At 42.3% G+C, this 19,817-nt stretch overlaps 1 long non-coding RNA gene across 1 annotated transcript in view; it reads left to right on the top strand.

The window, feature by feature from the left end:
- The window catches only part of LOC146007019 (uncharacterized), a 318,388-nt gene that overhangs the window by 30,191 nt on the left and 268,380 nt on the right, over positions 1 to 19,817 (top strand). Inside the window, exon 2 of the long non-coding RNA XR_014444197.1 lies at positions 752 to 851. This is a non-coding gene — a long non-coding RNA (uncharacterized LOC146007019). The remainder of the gene's footprint in view (positions 1 to 751; positions 852 to 19,817) is intronic.

The following is a 19,817-nucleotide window of genomic DNA, read 5'->3' as shown; positions in this document are numbered from 1 at the left end:
GAGGTGGGTATGAAGTTTAAACCCTTACTCAGTACTCCCATTTCTTCCTTCGACAGAGTCCGGTGGGATAAATTAAATACTATTTGTAGTTCTTCTTGGTGGTTCTTTTTCTTGAGGTTCCGGATGAACTGGCCTCCTCTGCGCGTAAAATGTCCCCCGTTTCCACCCGCTGTGCGCGGGTTTTCACCCCTAAAGGGGGCTTTCTTGTACGGGATTGATCGTCTTGATCGCTCTGTGTGGATGCTCCCCCACTGGAGGTTTCAGTCTCACCCCAGTGTTTTCTGTATCTGGGTTTTCTTTGCTGTTGCCTTCTGTCAGTGCGAGTACGATCTGAACGAATGTTTTGTGTCCAAGGGTACACTTTACCTTCTATGTAGTCTTTTTGTACAATGTCCAGTTTATTCCTTTTGAATTTAATTAGCTCAGAGCGATAATTGTCTATTTGAGTAGACAATTTATTGAGCCAATCTGTCTCAGTATCGGCTTTAAGATGGCTGGTGTACTGATCTTCAAATTGGGCGATAGACTCCTTCACGGATGTCAGTTCCTTCGTGGCTTCGGTGATAACGAGAAGAATCAGGTCTAAGCTACATTTATTTAATATAGCGACCCATTTGCGGCAAAATTCTGGATTGAATTTGCCTATGGTAGGAGTATTGCGAATGCGGAACCCTCTGGGGATATGGCCGGAACGATGGTAGTCTGATAGGGTTACTCCATGCAAATAGTAATCAACTTCTCTTTTCTTTAGTTTCAATAACTTGCTGAAGATGGTTTCATTGGATTCCTTTCCCCCTGCAGCGGCTAAATTGTCGCTGAAGCGGATCTGATCTGCGTCAACATCAGAATAGGTGAGGATTTCTCTTATTGGTAATATGGTTTGTCTAAACCCAGTACCTTCTTGCATATTTGACGAATCTGTCTCCTGCAGTATTTGAGGGGGGGTGAGGGGAAGAAGGAGCAGTAAATCCAAGGGGGTGCCTTATCGTACAAACCGCAGCAGCGGCAGCAATGTATAGTCCAGATGATGATCGGCACTCAGGGGGAGGATGAGGATGAATGGCCTGGGTGCCTTCTTAAGTCACAACCGAAGTTGATGCTGAATATAGCTGGGTATAGCAAGCAGCACTCGCAGGACTTGTCAAGAGTAAATAGATGACACAGACACAGGGTCTGGTAGCAACGTTTCGATCTTTACTGATCGTTGTCAAGCTCAAAGCATACAGTGTACAATAACACATATAAATACCTTTTCACCACACCGAGTGAACGGGCGTCAGCTTCCCACGGCGATTCAGGATCAGATGACGTCACCCTTCGGCGACGCGCACCCGCCGGTGCGTCCGGAGACGCTACGTGGGTTGCTAGGCGACCCTGTATACAAAAAACCAAAAGTGTCAAAAAACATGTGCAAAACATAACAAAGAATACAATCAAATACGCGGACAACATGTAACATGTCCCAATACAATGTACAGTAAAACAATGCTATAATATAAACGCATGAAGGACAGAGGCACATGGGCAGAGAGGTCGCAGGAAGGGTTTAATGTGATAAAAAAGTCTCACAGGGAAGGGAGCTATTTATCAGTATGGATGCTACAAATGCATCGGTTGCACTACTTGTAGCTTCATGGAGGCAGGTCCATCATTTGCCCATCCTCATACCAACGCTAGAATCCCCATCCGGCATGTATTATCATGCAGTTCCACTCATGTCATTTATATTATCCGCTGTCCTTGTGGATTCCTCTACGTAGGAAAAACCACAAGACCGTTTAAAGAACGGATGGCTGGACATCGCTCAAGTATCCGATTATCCCTAGAGGGCAAAATTGGACCTATTGAACAATCCGTCGCAAGACATTTTAGGGAGTTCAAACATGGTCTTGCCACTCTACGCTATACCATAATAGATCAGGTCCCCAAGAGGGGGTAATCGGGACAGGAAATTACTGCAGATTGAATCCCGTTGGATCCATAAGCTGAACACCGTCACTCCTGCTGGACTCAATGAGAGTATCAGTATGTCATGCTTCCTCTGAAGCCACTTTTCAGATATATAGGTCGTGTTACTCTTTCTCCATACTGATAAATAGCTCCCTTCCCTGTGAGACTTTTTTATCACATTAAACCCTTCCTGCGACCTCTCTGCCCATGTGCCTCTGTCCTTCATGCGTTTATATTATAGCATTGTTTTACTGTACATTGTATTGGGACATGTTACATGTTGTCCGCGTATTTGATTGTATTCTTTGTTATGTTTTGCACATGTTTTTTGACACTTTTGGTTTTTTGTATACAGGGTCGCCTAGCAACCCACGTAGCGGCTCCGGACGCACCGGCGGGTGCGCGTCGCCGGAGGGTGACGTCATCTGATCCTGAATCGCCGTGGGAAGCTGACGCCCGTTCACTCGGTGTGGTGAAAAGGTATTTATATGTGTTATTGTACACTGTATGCTTTGAGCTTGACAACGATCAGTAAAGATTGAAACTTTGCTACCAGACCCTGTGTCATCTATTTACTCTTGACAAGTCCTGCGAGTGCCGCTTGCTATACCCAGATATATATATATATATATATATAAAAAGAAATAACCCTTTCACTGCGCTGAAATGGTAGGCCGCACCTCTACAAGTCCCCCCTGTTAGTGGGGAAAGGAGAATGGAAAATGCAACAAAGATATAGAGTGCGCCTTTGTGTATGTCACCACCACCACCATAAAGCAGGTGTATATTTGACACTTTTTCGTAGTTTATACAATTTATTAAAAATAAGTAAAACAATTTTTCAGCAATATTTCATTCTTATGTAGTCATGTTTTCATCATTCCAATGACCCAACGCGTTTCGTCGCTAGGACTTCATCAGGGGTACAAAAAATGACTCAATAGAAATAAGCTTTCAGCTTAAAAAAGGAGACTGGTTCTTCCTTAGATCTTGAACCGGTTAAGGTAATTTAAAAATCCGCAGCGGTGTTGAATGGGGCAAAATGAGGTGATGTATGGAGAGGAAAATTCATCTGTCCTCTCACAGTAATGTGTCTCTCCTGCAGGCATTGGAGTGGTGCGATAGGAGAGACACATTACTGTGAGAGGACAGATGAATTTTCCTCTCCATACATCACCTCATTTTGCCCCATTCAACACCGCTGCGGATTTTTAAATTACCTTAACCGGTTCAAGATCTAAGGAAGAACCAGTCTCCTTTTTTAAGCTGAAAGCTTATTTCTATTGAGTCGTTTTTTGTACCCCTGATGAAGTCCTAGCGATGAAACGAGTTGGGTCATTGGAATGATGAAAACATGACTACATAAGAATGAAATATTGCTGAAAAATTGTTTTACTTATTTTTAATAAATTGTATAAACTACGAAAAAGTGTCAAATATACACCTGCTTTATGGTGGTGGTGGTGACATACACAAAGGCGCACTCTATATTTTTGTTGCGCATATATATATATATATATATATATATATATATATATATATATATATATATATATTAGAAAGAGTAGAGAGCGCCAAAAGTTTCCACCACCTTAAGTGCAGTACATGAGTCAGATATACAAATGATCAAAACATGTTTTTAAAAATTGACATATTTTATTAAAACGTTTATAAGAAAACGTGTGGTGTCTCAGTTCTTTTGAAGACGGTAACAACCCAACGCGTTTCGTCTTTAGAAAGACTTCATAAGGGGTTTTAAAATAGACGCAAAGAATACATGGAGATGCCTCAAATATTTTCAAAATATATGATGAAACTCAGTGGTAAGAGCGAGCTCGCAATCTTCCAGACGTTTATCTGGGGTAGACCAGATGGTGCAGGTGGAACCAAGTCCGCATAAACAGACGTTGCTGTATAGATACTTGTAATGTGGCTTAATGCTACAGAGGTTCTTCCAAATGTTATCTAGGGTGAACAGGGTGGTAAAGATGGAACTACTTCCGTACAAACAGACGTTGCTGTAAAAGACACTTGTACGGTGGCTTTATGCAACCGTGGTTCTGCACAAATGTAGCAAAGAGGGCATCAGCAACGTTGCTGATGCCCTCTTTGCTACATTTGTGCAGAACCACGGTTGCATAAAGCCACCGTACAAGTGTCTTTTACAGCAACGTCTGTTTGTACGGAAGTAGTTCCATCTTTACCACCCTGTTCACCCTAGATAACATCTGGAAGAACCTCTGTAGCATTAAGCCACATTACAAGTATCTATACAGCAACGTCTGTTTATGCGGACTTAGTTCCACCTGCACCATCTGGTCTACCCCAGATAAACGTCTGGAAGATTGCGAGCTCGCTCTTACCACTGAGTTTCATCATATATTTTGAAAATATTTGAGGCATCTCCATGTATTCTTTGTGTCTATTTTAAAACCCCTTATGAAGTCTTTCTAAAGACGAAACGCGTTGGGTTGTTACCGTCTTCAAAAGAACTGAGACACCACACGTTTTCTTATAAACGTTTTAATAAAATATGTCAATTTTTAAAAACATGTTTTGATCATTTGTATATCTGACTCATGTACTGCACTTAAGGTGGTGGAAACTTTTGGCGCTCTCTACTCTTTCTACTATCCATACCCTTCGTCTCCCACTAACAGGGGAGTCTCTTTAGAGTAGCGGCCTTCCGAGTGGCGCGACTTGAGTCACCCTTTGTTGTATGTATGTATATATATATATATATATATATATATATATATATATATATATATATATATATATATTCCTTATAGATATGAAATTAATGCTTAATGTTAAATTTTAAATATTTATCTCACTAATAAAAAACGGAACAGTACTGTACATGTAAATACACACTGTGTCAATATTAATATTGCATAATGTGCACGCATAGTAGACTGCTTTCTTTGGAAAAAGGAATGACCATTGCCTCTGGACAGGTGGTTAAATAGAGAGCAAGGGGTTAAGTCTGTCAAACTAGTGCTACACATCTATACATTGTTGGGTATGGTGTTTCACTGCACATTCTGCAAGCGTGAAGCAAGCCACAGGAAGATTAAACTTCCACACTCACCGCAACATGCTGGGATCTGCAGAGCAGGAAATATTACATGTCACACTTTTAGGTAATGCTGAAAAAGCAGCAGAGTTTATATAATGAAGGAAAAGTAAGTTGTCAGTCATATTGGCTCTCACAGAAAGGCTGACAAACCATTACAGCCAGGAACTAACTTGTTTGAAGAAGCAATTATGTGTATTGCTGAGTCTATGGATTTACCCTCTACGGACAACGTTTGTCAATTTTACTATGGCCATATTACACAGTGGAGCCTGTGACGTTCAAGAATCCAGGCTTTATGCACTATATCATTGGTCCTCAAACGCACTCGTCAGGACCCCAAAAAGTTTACCATATATCCTCCTAAAATCACAAGCTATATAATTAGCTCCGTATGTGGATCTTTTAAAATGTGTCAATGAATAATAAGTACAACTGTGCACCTGCTGGATGACCCGGGAAACCGTTTTTGTCCTAAGGACAGCCTTTGATAACCACTAGTCTGTATACCTTACACCCCATTCATATGCCATTTGTATTATAAGCATCAAACTCTTGCACAGCAGTCATTTGGACTTACTTACCCTGGCAGGGTAGTAGCCTATTCAGTAGGGGGTTTAATATAACTTCAGCATTTAGGAGCATGCTTAGCAATTGCCTCCTTTTTCAGACTACAATATTTTCCCCCAATACAGTGCCACAATTCATGTGAGGAAAAACTTCTTTCCTTTTCCTTTCACAATCTTGTTATCTCAATATCATGAATACTTGCTACAGGTTTATATATCTGATTATAAGATGTTTACCATAGTTTAGGCTTTTTATGCTATTTCTGTAATGAAATTCTGTACGTCTACCTCCCAAAAGATCATCCGATTGGTTAATCCAATTAAGGGAGGATATTTGGCTACATGTTCGTGTAATAACTAAAGTTACGTAGAATAATGCATTTTCTATAATATCTGTTTTCAAGTGAAGAAAGGGTTAACAATCATAAATGGCTCCAGCTGTATTCTGTACCTTGGTGCCGCTCTAATCCCCTGTCCCGATCTGGAATCCATTATATTATGATAGGACAGGAGCAGCAGCAAAGATTTATATACTGGTTATGGTATTTCGACAATGTACAACTCTCCTCTGAACACTTCTAATACTTTGCTGGTGACTTGTTTGCAAATGTTACCTGACAATTTGTTTTCCCATGTGTTTTCAAATATTTTGCATATTTTCGGAGCACACATACTTTTCTTGTATGAATAGAGGTGGTTAAGGATATTGCCACATTTTTAAGAGTAGACTTTCTAGCCAGACCTTTATTGTGACCAACTGCATTCAATAACATACTTCTTCAATGGGGATAATGTGGTTTTGCCAAAAGTCCACTTGCCAAACAAATGCCACAACCAAACTATCACAATGTTACAAAGACAAGATGTAAAGAGGCACACAGCCCGACATGTGACTAGATTGATCAATGAAAAGATATGATCACTTTGTGATTTCAGCCAATGGTGTTTTAAGCATTAAGGGCCACATGCAAAGTGGCTGTAGTTGCAGCTATGGAAGCCTGTTTACTACTTTATGTTAAGTAAGTATACGCTCAACTATTGCTAGGGATCACACTTTTGTAAGTGGAAGTCAATGTCTCAGATTGATTTTATGCTGGCCACTGCAGCCATCATCGTTTTTGTAGTTGCGTTGGCTAAGTGTAAGACATCTGTCAGAAACAGGCTTCCCTTCCCCTTGAAAAACTTGCCATTTTTTTCTGTGAAGGGAGACATAGCAGAATCGATCCCCTAAAAGTTGATTAGCAACGTAACACATATACAGGTTACTTTACTTGTAGAACTGTTGCCCAGTCTGCCATCTGTCACCTGATGTGTGTCAGAGGAAAACTCTCCACATCTGGAGTTTCTTTTAGTTTTGGAAGGAAAAACTGGTAATGTATGGCACACCTCCCAACATGACCCATTCCAGAAGGAACAAAGTACTCTGTTCCTGGACTTCCCTCTAAATTTACAAATGCAATCACCTGTGTTGGAACAACTGTCTTACCAATTTAATAGTTCAACACTGGTGGTGCCAATCAAATATTAAGAGGGAAGTCCAGATATAGAACATATTGTCCCTTCTGGAATGGGTCATGTATAGGAGCAAATCATAACTGCCCATTTTCTATCAAATATGGGTTTCCAGATCCTCAAGCAAATGGACAGGTGTTCTCATTGTTAAAGATCTACAGGTGGAAATAATTATTTCCCTTGTGATTCTGTAAGGTGACCTGGGAAACATGCACTGTTTGGGGGTATTGAGTTTGAGAATATACAGATTTAACCAACTTTTATGAAGAACCATTTTCTGGTGTTTTGACATTAACGGACAATTGTAATTTGCTCTCATACATTACCAAATGTTTATTCCAATCAGCCAAATAGTTGGTTGGAAAGATAACCTTAGGAGTCTGGCTAGTTTAATGCTTGTAATTACCAGTATCCTGTAAGCATCAATATTGTAGGAGCAACTACCTCCAGGAGCTGCAGCTGAATTACAACATATGTTCTAAAACATCATGGAGAGCGTAGATGAATGGTCACCATTTGCACCATACTTTCCCCTAAGATTCAGCCTCTGTACTGTGATCAATAAAATACCACCAGAGTGGGTGACCAGTACATACCACCCAGCTGGGCACTGGCACTATGGATGCCAAGGCAACACGTCCCAACACCTCAATAAGCCATAATGTTGCAGATACACAGTACCGGTGTGTGGTGTATGAATAGGCTCCTTTAGTTCATACTGTACAAATATATACAGTTATTAGACTGTAGAAAGTGCATTGCCTGGGGGCGATAGACTCACAGCTGTAACAGGAACCGAGTAGAAGAATATACTATCCATCAATTTATCATTAATATACAACACCTGCAAGGCTTATTGGTACTTGTTTCCTAGCACGGCCACAACGATTTAGATCGTTGTGGTCGTAAGATAAAAAATCGGATCGATCGCATCGCATGCGATTTGGTCGCATACGATGCGACCGATCCGACCGACCGATTTTTCACCCGATTTTTTGTTTTTTTTTCACCAGATTTGTTTCAATTGCCCCCCCAAATGTTACTAAGTGGGCTAGACCCCACGATAGACGTCAACCCGAAGCGTGGCGAGCGCAGCGAGCCCGCGAGGGGCGGCGGTGCGCGTCCTCCGACCTTTTCATTCCCCTACTATCCACTAGGGCGTGGAGTGAGAATAGAATAGTGTGGCGAGCGCAGCGAGCCACCGAGCCCGAAGCGTGGCGAGCGCACGCGTCTAACTTCACAGGTATACGCGTCCCCTCGCGGGGCTCGCTGCGCTCGCCACGCTTCGGGCTCGGTGGCTCGCTGCGCTCGCCACACTATTCTATTCTCACTCCACGCCCTAGTGGATAGTAGGGGAATGAAAAGGTCGGAGGACGCGCACCGCCGCCCCTCGCGGGCTCGCTGCGCTCGCCACGCTTCGGGTTGACGTGTATCGTGGGGTCATGGCGGGCACATAAAAAATGTGAAATGGGTCATATTGGGCCATTTCACCTTTTTTATCATTTTACCCTATGTGAGATGGACTTAATCAAGTCCATCTCATCTTGTGCCATTATAATGGCACAAGACCGACGCGATCCTCCCGATTTCAATGTTAAAATTTTTTTTAACATTGAAGTCTATGGAAAAATCGGGTCAATCGGTCGGTCGCATCGCGGCCGATTTTAATTGGTCGCGACCGACCGATTGACCCGATTTCTGTCAATCAAAGTGAAAAAATTGTAAAAAATCGGCCACATCGTGAGGATCGTGTCCCTTAATTAAGAGCCACGATCACTCACGATTGTGGCCGTTCTAGGAAACAAGTACCGGCTTATTTATTTAGATGATGTAGATGATGGATCTCTGAAAGGGGGTTACTGTGTGATACAGTGTTGTTCCTCTGTGTACCAATTGTCACATAACCTCATCCTGCTCTCTGTGACATTATAAAACCTCTTACTATCTATCCCTTCATTCATAGCTTTCTGCAAGGTGGGAGGCCGATATCTGTAACATTTCCACAATTTGATATTATCCTGGGAGGAAGGGAGGTAATGGAGCAGTACGAAGGAGGGCCCAGCCAATAAACTTTTCACGAAGTCCCCCAAATGTACTATTATTGCTGAGAAAGAACTGGTTCTCATCCAGGTCAGATTAAAAACACACACAGTCTCCCTGTAGCCAACCAGGAAACGCTAATATAGACATTAGTCTAATTCCTGATGTAGCTACTTATTAATGTCCTAAATATCCAGCGGTGAGGTTTAGCGACACTGAAAGATATTTAATATGTAATATGAGCCCAGTCAGCTTTATATTCCCTGGGATGTGCTTAATCGGACCTGGGTTTCTAATAAATACATTTTTGACATTTGAATTATGTAAATGTGTAACAGTCAGGCAGTGCGGGGGCACGAAGGGGGAGCAGTTTTAAAACCTTCGGGAAAGATAGAAGCCGATTGGTGGCTGTATTCAACTTCTCCACTCTGTTATTTATCTAGCTCCGTCTGTGAAGTGACCGTTTGAAGCTGGTTGGTTGCTATATTCAGCATCTCCATTTTATTTCTCTGAAATCTTTCCTGCATCTCCCCCTAAGTTGTCGCAGGAATGTAATGTTTTATGCTATATAAGCAAATCTGTATTAATGTTGTGATTTTGTATGGTGTCTCACAGTAAATTAGATGGCTAAAATGCAAGTACTAGGATAAAATAAAAAAAATCTGTTTCATCCAAATGTTGTTATGCGGGAAATCAATTGCCAGGGAAGGGGCAGAATTGAAATTGCCACAGATTGAATAGCTTGCAATGACAGACTGATTTGCACTCTTCACCTGGCCCATTTTGCACCCCTTTTTCTCAAAAGTGGTTAATAGCCTAAGGCAGAGGTTCCTAATCTTTGAGCACCCTGCTCGCTACCCGGGTTGAAATGGCGGGTTGCTCGAATCAGCATATTTCAGCTGGGTGCATTTACACTGCCTACAAACCTGGGTTATTTCAGGTAGTTTAAAAAGGGGTATAACTACAGAGAAAGCAAAGGTATGGCCATATTTTTGTTTATTAAGTAGACCCCTGTTTCTTGTCAGATTAATAAATGGTGGTCAGTAAACACTAAAGGCCTATACACACTGGGCGATTTGGAGCTGAAATCAGCTCAGTTTTGCCGTTTGAGCTGCTTTTAGCTCAAAAGCCGCCAGTGTTTACGGGGCAACGATGAGCGCTGCTGCGCGCTCCCGCATCATCACCAGCCACAGCCACTCCTCTGCAGGTATTTTCATCAGATGAGCGAAGGGGTGGACGGATATCCATAGCATCCTGCTACAGAAAGATGTCCATCACCTGGGAAATTGTTTAGACAGGGGAAAATCGCTCAGTGTGTATGCACCTTGACTCCGTCATCAAAATTGTTCAGTATCATTAGCTTTATTTAATAGAACACATTTGATAGGTGTAAACATATGTTATTCAGATAGTAGATTATTATGCACAACTTTACAAGTATCAGAACTGTATTCTGTTTATACCAAGAAGCAAACTGTTATTCACAGTGTTGGTAATTGTTGATATCTTAAACCTCGTGCACACTACACAATAGGCAATACTACTGATATCATCATTGTTATGGGGAACTGGATAGTCAGAGAAATTGTGTAGTGTGTATGGGGCTTTACAGAATCTTTCTGTAAACAGAGCACGAGATTAATGCAGCTTGTGATGTGCAGTTTCCTTTGGATGCGAAAGGCTTGTAAATGGTTTTGTCTCTTTTAAAAAAAAAAAAACTAAAAAAAAATTGACAGGAAAATAAAGAGCGCAATACAAAAATTTTACGATCAAGTAAAACAGCTTAATTCAGTGGTTCCCAAACTGTGTGCCTAGGCACCCTGGGGTGCCTCAGAACACTTGCAGGGGGGTGCCTTGGGTTGGTGGACCAAGATCAATTCATATTATTTATGGTCAATGTACCAGGCAAAACCACTACTACTGCAGCAATAGAGAAATGAAAGTCCCAATTAGATTGGTTGCTATGGGCAACACCTACACTTGTAATTTTTTGAAACTTTAGCACATCTACCCCCTAGCCACAACCATAGATTTCACTTCTGCACTGTGTATAAGACCATCAGTGATCTTACTACTACTACTACAGTACATTGAGTATACACCGGTCATCCAAAGCACATTAAACCATTGACAGGTGAAGTGTCAAAATGGCTCCTGTCGCACTCCACCTCCCATACACTATCCTAAATACTTTTCTTGACCCAGGGGGGGATCGATACATATTAATGGATGTCCAATTTTATGACGCTAAACTCACCCTATTTAATTTTTATGCACCGAATAACGAACAACAGACTTTTTACCAATATATTTCTCAACTTCTCCACAGTAGGCACAATCCACGATCATAATTTAAGATTGGGAGGAGATTTCAATACGGTCTTGGACCCCTCCTAAAGATAAATCTCCTACACCTACACATATACACAGTACCCATTGGCAACATATTTCCAACCTATTGGCTGATCACTCCTTGATGGACCCATGGTGACTCCTTAATCCCACTGATGGCTCTTACACATTCCATTCGGCGGTCCATGGGTCCTTCTCTCACATTGATTATTTACAATGGCTCCTGTCAATGGGGGAGATATATTATGCAGCAAGTGAACACTCAGTTCTTGAAGTTGATAGGAATCTGAGTTCTTCTTTTTGGAAGGGTACCAACAAATATGTCCATCTATGTAGCCGAACCATCATGAATACCTTTTTGGAGGTCAAAATAGAGGCAATGAATTGAGGGTGTAAGTCAATGGGGTTTATGCCCAACCCTTCAAGGTGGAAAGCTACTTTTTAAGTATGGTGGCAATTGGAATATGTGGTATGCTTGGCAATGTGAAGTTGCTGAATTTGGTTTGTTGATGGCATGGGGACCATCATTGCTGCAGTGGCCAATTCTTGTCTTGCAGGGCTCGGCATTCTGTAGTTGGAAAGAGCCTTGGAGCAGGATTCAGTTTTTCCCCGGATAATGGCTGTTTCATGCATGTGCATTTGTGTAACACTCAGGCATACCAAGCTCATGACTGGCACTGGCCTAGTTACATGCCTATTCCTCTCAGCCAATGTCTCCGGAGAGCTCCAAGCAATTTTCTGCCATGAGGCCTGCATTACATTACCCTCACAAATACCTCATAGGCCCCCCTGGACAAAGTTGTTAAGTGTAATGGAGACAGCCGTAATCTCTGTCCCTCCACTTTTAAGATAAAACAAAACTACTAGAGGGGAGATGCAAAGAGCAACGTCACATCTCCCATGACATCTGATATGATTGTTAGGGGGATGTCTTCCTGCTTTGCATCATTCGGTTTTTGATAAGAAAGCGGCTTCATCTCCCTAGTATGCATGCACTTCCTTCCATATGGTCTGCATTTTATCCTGTAATGACTGGTAGCAATTACAAGTGATTCAACATCGAAATACTGAAATAAACATTTTTTCTGCCGTCAAGAAGCAACATTTTCAGATCGTTTACATTTGAGCCAAATTATGAGCAGGATTTCGACATTGTTTTGCAAAGAGTAAAGGAGAATGGTCCTTGGCGGAATTAACAATCTCCCTGTAATAACAAGCTGTGGCACAGTTACTAGGTATTGGGGTGTGTGACATCCTTACCCCCAGCACTGCGTAACCAGATGGGATTAATTGTTTGCCAAGAGCTTTGTTTGGCTGTGGGGGAGAGCTTTTCATGGCATATCACAACCCAGTGTACAGTGAGATTGATTGCACTCCCACAGACCTCTGGCTTTGTATGTTATTGATAATGTTAGAAATAGGAATAGTTTTTACATTGTGTGAATAATTATGTAGATCAACCAAACATCACTGGACAATGTCAAGTATAATCATTTCTGAGAGTTCCATCATGTGACCTTTATCACCGGAGTTTGTAGATGGGATTTGGTGAAAACTGGATTGGGTTTGGGTGTGACATTTGTAACACGTTATGTGTTATTTTGTAATGTTTCATCTATGTGTGCACATACAATAGGGCCCCAAAAATATGCCTCATGTTTTTCCGTGCAACAAAACAGACAATATACATAAAATATTTATTGTAAGTGAATTCTAAATGTAAGAGCATTTAAATAAAAACAATATGGCACTAGTAATGGACATGACACTAGGATAGTTCAAAACCATCAATGTTTCTGTAACCATGAATATGCATATGCCCAACTGCACTATCAATGACAAGACCTTTAGAAAGGCTGGGCAGGCCCTTTGAAATCCTGGGGGTGTGGCCTAAATGTACAAGTTTAGCCACACCCCTTTTAAAGCAACCGCAAAACCTCTGAGCCTTCAGATACAGGAGGAGGGAAGGGGGGGGGGGGGGGTCATGATCAGTGAGGGGAGGGTAAGAAGGGTCAAAGACCCAGGTTCGCAGAAGGCTCCTTCCAGGCCCAGGTACCCGCCCCTTCCTCTCTGCACCACTGTCGATGTGGTAAACCATATAAAGTTTTAGGAATGTTAGTTGTATGCCGTCGCAATGCAATTTTCAATGGCAGTTTTGCAACACCAGTAAGAGGCTCTTCCTGTTATCTAAATATGATTCTATGTAGAACACTGCACAAGTACTGTACAAGAGCTTCAGTGCTTATATGGGTTACACGACTAATAAAGAGCCCTAAGGAACTCTTGTACAGCACCCATTGAGGTGCAGATTGAGCTGGGCACAGTACTTTCCATTGGTGCACTGTCCCTATCAATGCAATATTGCCATAGAAATGCACCCAGTAAGTTGGCATCAGTAGAGAAGGAGAAAAAAGTGTTTAATTTTAATGCACAATGACAAATGCTGCCGTTTGTTCACAGCTACTAGCAGGGTCTCCTCTACATGACATCTAGCTGTCTATTCCATATTTTGATTGGGAACACTGCCCCCGAGCACACATTGTGACTGATATGTGAAAGTGTGCGCAGAAGTATTCCCAACAGTAACATAACCGATAACATCTGCGTTGCTATAGTACCAGCCTTACTATCCATGTACTTCAGTGATCCTATCTATAGAAATATTTACGGTCTTTTCCTTAAAATAAATATGGGAACTATTTTAAGGCATGCTAGTATAACTACGTTCCTGTGGGACTTGTTAGTCTCAGGGGAAGCATAGACTCTGGGTAACAAGTGCGATAATACCATTTATTATGTACTAGCTAACAGCCCACAAACTCTCCACCCCACCCACAGTACTTATCTCAGGGATGGGGAACCTTTGGCCCTACAGCTTTTGCTGGACTACACATCCCAGCATGCACTGCTACAGTTCTGCTATTTGGCCATGCTAAAACTTTTAAAAAACATTCAGGGATGTGTAGTTCAACAACAGCTGGAGGGCCGAAGGTTCCCCATCCCTGACTTATCTGCACATACCTATAATATCTTTCTTCCCTCTCTCCATATCCAGCACGTTTGACACAGATCCGTGTCCCTGCAAAAATTGCTTTAACTTTCTATTTTGACCTCTTTTAGTACAAAAAGGAGTAATTTGGTCGGTTGAGTGGCCTCTAGTGGTCAGTGGTGGTACTACAACGCATGGAAGGGATTAGTTGTGATTAGTTGTATAGTAACATAATTGAAATCTATTTGTACAAAAATTGTATAAATTGTAAAAAATCTGATTGTTCATGCAAATACAAGAGAACTGATAGAAAATTATAAATAGCACTTATCACAGGAAATGCAGAAAATGGATCTCATTCATAGTGGAACTGAATGTTAGAAAGGTTTTAATGTCAAGACAACTATTTGAGATTCATGTCAATTTTGTGCTCCTTGAGTTGTGTTTTTTTTTTTTTTTAAACATGTGAAGTCACTAACTTGGAGCAGAAGATATAGACATACTGGGTGACATTTAATGAGATGTGATTTTTAGTCACTTTCTGAAATCGCACATTATTGCACTTTTGCACTTTTTAAAATTGCAATTTTTTGCTGTGAATTTGCATATTTAATATGCGAATTCCGGGCAAAAAAGTGTGATAATGTGCGGTTTTTAGTCAATTTTGACTACATTTGTGATTTTGTGTTAAAAAAAAAAGAGCAATGTTTTGTAAGGCTGATTTAATCTTATCAGGCTGGCAGCCACAGGCTTCAGCCCCGGATAGGTGAAACTTGGGGGGGACCCCTTTATTTGGGGGGTCCCCACTCCCCCAAGTACCCTGTCCAAGGCTGACCAGCCACGGTGAGCATGATATGGTCCAAGAGTCTGGGGCTGGTTTCAGAAATACGGGGGACCCCTATGCATTTTGTCCCCCGTATTTTTGGAACCAGGTCTGGCTCAATGAGCCCGGGGCTGATTATGCTGAAGAGGGGGGACCCCACGCCATTTTTTTTAAATTAAACTTTCACATATTTTACCATAGAACCATGCACAGATCTCAATGATCTGTGCATGGTTCTGTCAAATTCGCCCATCGCAACCTGGTCTCCATGTGTGGCGATTTTCAGTAACATTGTCCTGAATTTGCATCTCATTAAAAATGCAATTTGTATACTTTATAATGGGAAAACATATGGATGCGCGTTCCGGCGTTACTAAAAATCGCCACTTCAGAATGTGCGATTTTTGCCGCATTTTGCATCTCATTAATTATGTGATTTCGGAAAAAAATCGCATCCTATTAAATGTCACCCACTGTATCAGCAGTACAATATAACCTGCATGTATTGAAGTGCTGTTCTTGATGGCTGCTATTCAATTAAAGTCTGTAGAACTGTTGAAAATAAATGTCACTTGTATGAATAGTGAACACTTATTTTGATATTTGAGATGTGCCCATTTTTGGCAATGAACTTTAAAACTTTAACAAGACACCACTGGGGCCGGATGTATTGCGGTGCAAGTCCAGGGCTGTGCAGGATGCCGGCTGACCTCTTAAGTTTTTTAAAGGAGCAGTCATTGAAATGCATGGTTTCCCTTGTAAGCAGTGGCGTAAGCAGAAATAATTTCTTAGTGGTACCAGAAGTGCGCGTCTTAGGCGCGTGGGCTAAAAGTGGGCGTGGTCATGAGGAGGCGTGGTAATCTGAAACTAGAGTGGTTACATGACAATAGTGGCATGGCCACATTATGCCACACATCGTAATGAATCTTACACATTATACCACACGCCGTAATGCCCATTACACATTATGCCCCAAACGGTAATGCTCTTTACACATTATGTCCCACACTGTAATGCCCACTTCACATTATGTCCCACACCGTAATGCCCATGACTTATTATACCACATGACATAATGCCCATTACATATTATGTCACACACCATAATACCTATTACATATTATGTCACATAAGTTCTGCTTACCTACATGCTAGTTGCCAGGAGCTGCATGCTCCATGCCAGGAGTTTTGTGCTTGTTGGCACAGTTGGTTTCATGCTTGTTGCCATGGGGTGATTACACGCTCATTGCCTAGGGGATGGGAAGGGTTTACATGCTTGTTGCCCAAGAGGGGATTACATGCTCATTGCCCAGGGGGCTCCCTCCAACGATGCTGGCTCATGCCCCACACAGCAGCACAGTCATGTGCAGGTTCCACTGGCAGTGACTCCCAGGCCCCGACCCCAGGCTGCGCAGCGCCGCAGGCTTCCCTCACCCCTCTGGCGGCTCTCAGCCATTTCAAATATGGCGCCGATTTGTGAGCCAATTGCAGCTTGTGGCCAGGCAGCCAATCACCTTGGCTGCTTGTACGTGAGCACTGATTGGCTCATGAGCTGCATCGTATTTGATATGGCTGAGAGCTGCCGGAGGGATGAGGGAAGCCTGCGGCACTGCGCTTGACTCTTTTAGTCTCTTAATGGCAGCTGCGGAGGCGCCAGAGGGGTGGGGAAAGCCTGTGGCGCTACTTTACCTCTCAGTGGCAGCAGCAGCCACCTGAGGGGTGGGAGAAGTGCAGCAGGGGATGCTGGAGGGTACAACGTACCAGCAACATTTTTTAAAGGTACGCGTACCACTCCATACCCCTTTACTTGCACCACTGCTTGTAACTGGTCCTTTAGAAACCTACAGATTTGACTGGCATCCCACACAGCCACCAGACTTCCACCACTATAGATCCAGCCTCAGAGCTGTATTCTTGTCCTGAGTAGTAATATTCCACAATGAGTCTTGACTTACTGCAGATATTTGCTTTTTAGTCAGAATCCCTGGGAAATGAGTAGTTAAATGTTAAGCATGAAATGTCATTTCAGCGGCTCACCTGTTTAGAGCTGCATGCTATTTCCCTTCTAAAACAGACCTGAAATTCCACTCACAAGTCTGAAGAGGTGTTTGGGAGAGGTGGGGAGACCAGCAGGAGGAAATGGTTTTACATCTACACTGTTTTCTGTTATAACAATAAGAACCACCTACCTTGAAATGGCCCTTTCTGTGAGAGCTGGTTCTCTTAATGTAAAGCAAAGTAAAGAAAATGTCTCTCTTTGGAGTTTGGTTTTCCTGTATGGGTTAACGAGACCACATATGTTACAGTGGATGAACCACAGCTTCCTCTGCAGTGTAGCGTATCATACAGTCATTCTATGACATTCAGACTCAGCCCATATATAATTGTTATTTATTAGCTTTAGTATCAGACTCAATATTGCTTATTCTATGCACACATAAGGGTCTAGGCCACACATAGGCAATTTACTTTTATAGCTGTTGTGCTGCTTATAGTCATATGGAGCCCACTGGGGCTAGACGTTCCAAAGGAGTTCTAGAATCAAAGGTTATAGGCCTTTTGATCATTTGGAGGCAGCAACCTAAATAGCTGGTCAATTGTCCATTGTGTATGGTGTGAAAGTATGCACTATGATTTTTTCCTTTGTTATATCAGTTCATCTATACCCTTTTTACACCGCATCTTAAACCCGGGTAATTGCCAAGGTGTATGCATAAATTACATTGTGCAGAATAGGCAATACCTGGAATAGATTAAACATAATCAAGAGATGCTAAATATTACACAAGATAATAAATTAGGCTCTTAGCACATTTGGGGGCAGATGTATTAAGCCTAAACAAGAGATAAATGCAAGGGAGATAAGGAGAGATAAACATCCAGCCAATAAAATATACACAAACGTAAAGGAAAAAGGTTGGGGGAGCTTGGACTGTACACCCTCATTTTTTTTTTTAAAGAATAGTTTTTATTAAGTCAGTACAAATTTGAACAGGAGGTACCTCACATGAGGTCATAACAGATATTAATAATAGCAGAATGGTTATGTAAGGTACTGATAAGTCACTATAACACAGGTCTATAAGGTACTGACGTATTTATCAGGTCAGCCGGTAAAGAGACTGACCAAGATAACCCAAGGGGGGGGGAACTAGACAAATGACAGAGATACAAGACATGCAGACAGGGGCAGGAGGTCACGAAGGACAGACACACAGGGGTGGAGACAGGTGTGGAAGTGGGAGGTAGGGGAAAGAGAATCCAGGGCAATACTTCATATAGCAACAGAGACAGTAGACAGTATTGTAGTATGGTCCACCTGGAAGGAGATTCCAAGTGGGAGGTTTCTTTTTTCTCTATAGGTACCCCACTTGTGCCACTTAGATTGTATAGAGTTGGCGGAGGAGGAATATTTGCAGTCAATCGTTTCAAATAGATAATGTTTATGTATTTTACCTAAAATAAGATGAATATCGGGAGTCTCCGGGGATTTCCAGTACTGGCCAATCGCTGCTTTAGTGGCTATTAGGATCTGACCTATCAAATAGCTATCGTGTTCTGGGATAGAGGGAGATAAGTGGAACAGCGCAACAACTGGATCCATAGGGAGATGAATACCTACAATTTCTCCCATCAGGGCAAAGACTTCCACCCACACCGGTCGCAATTTTGGACAATCCCAGAATATGTGCAGGAGAGACCCAATGGATCCACACCCTCTCCAGCAGAGGTTAGAGACAGACGGCCAAATTGAATGCAACCGCCGGGGGGTGAAATAAGCTCTATGGCACAGCTTGTAAAACATTTCCGAATGGCTTAGACACTTAGAAATCTTAAAGCAGGAGAGAACAATACAATCCCATTCTTCCCTAGTAAGAGTCCTACCTAATTCGGTCTCCCATCTGGCCTGGAATAGTAAGTTGTCCGGCTGTAATCTACTGACTAGATCGTTATACAATCTAGAAATGCCTCCTTTATTGTTCTGCGAGGTCAGGGCCAGGACCAGTCTTTTAGGAAAGGAAAGTGAGACTGCTGGTCTACCTACAGATGCGGTCAGCCAGTGTCTTAGCTGTAGATACTTATAAAAATCTTGTCGTGGTATATCAAATTTCTCTGAGATTTCTGTGAAGGACATTAGATCACCAGCCGGACAAATATCTCTAAGTGTGGATATACCGTTTGTTACCCAGTTATCTAATTTCAAGTTGGGGATGAGGGACGCTATAGTTAATATGGCCAGATCTGGGCTGGGCAGGGAGACCCCGGCGTCTTTTGCTATTAAGTCATGCCAGATTAGTAGGGTGTCTTTTATTGAGCTTCCTGGTCCCCTCCAGGAGGGAATTTTCCCCCTGGGCAGCCAGAACAGCTCCGACAGGCGGATCTTAGGCAGAAAGGACTGCTCTATAGTCACCCAAGGTTTCACCTGCCCAGTGGCGAACCAGTCCCTAGCCTGGTTCAACACACAGGCTGAGAAGTAACTCCCCAGATCCGGGTATGCCACCC

The sequence above is a fragment of the Crinia signifera genome, chromosome 6, assembly GCF_055691185.1.
Source record: "Crinia signifera chromosome 6, ASM5569118v1, whole genome shotgun sequence".
Classification (NCBI taxonomy): domain Eukaryota; kingdom Metazoa; phylum Chordata; class Amphibia; order Anura; family Myobatrachidae; genus Crinia; species Crinia signifera.
The sequence above is the reverse complement of the archived record's forward strand: the minus strand, read 5'-3'. Positions and strand labels throughout refer to the sequence as shown.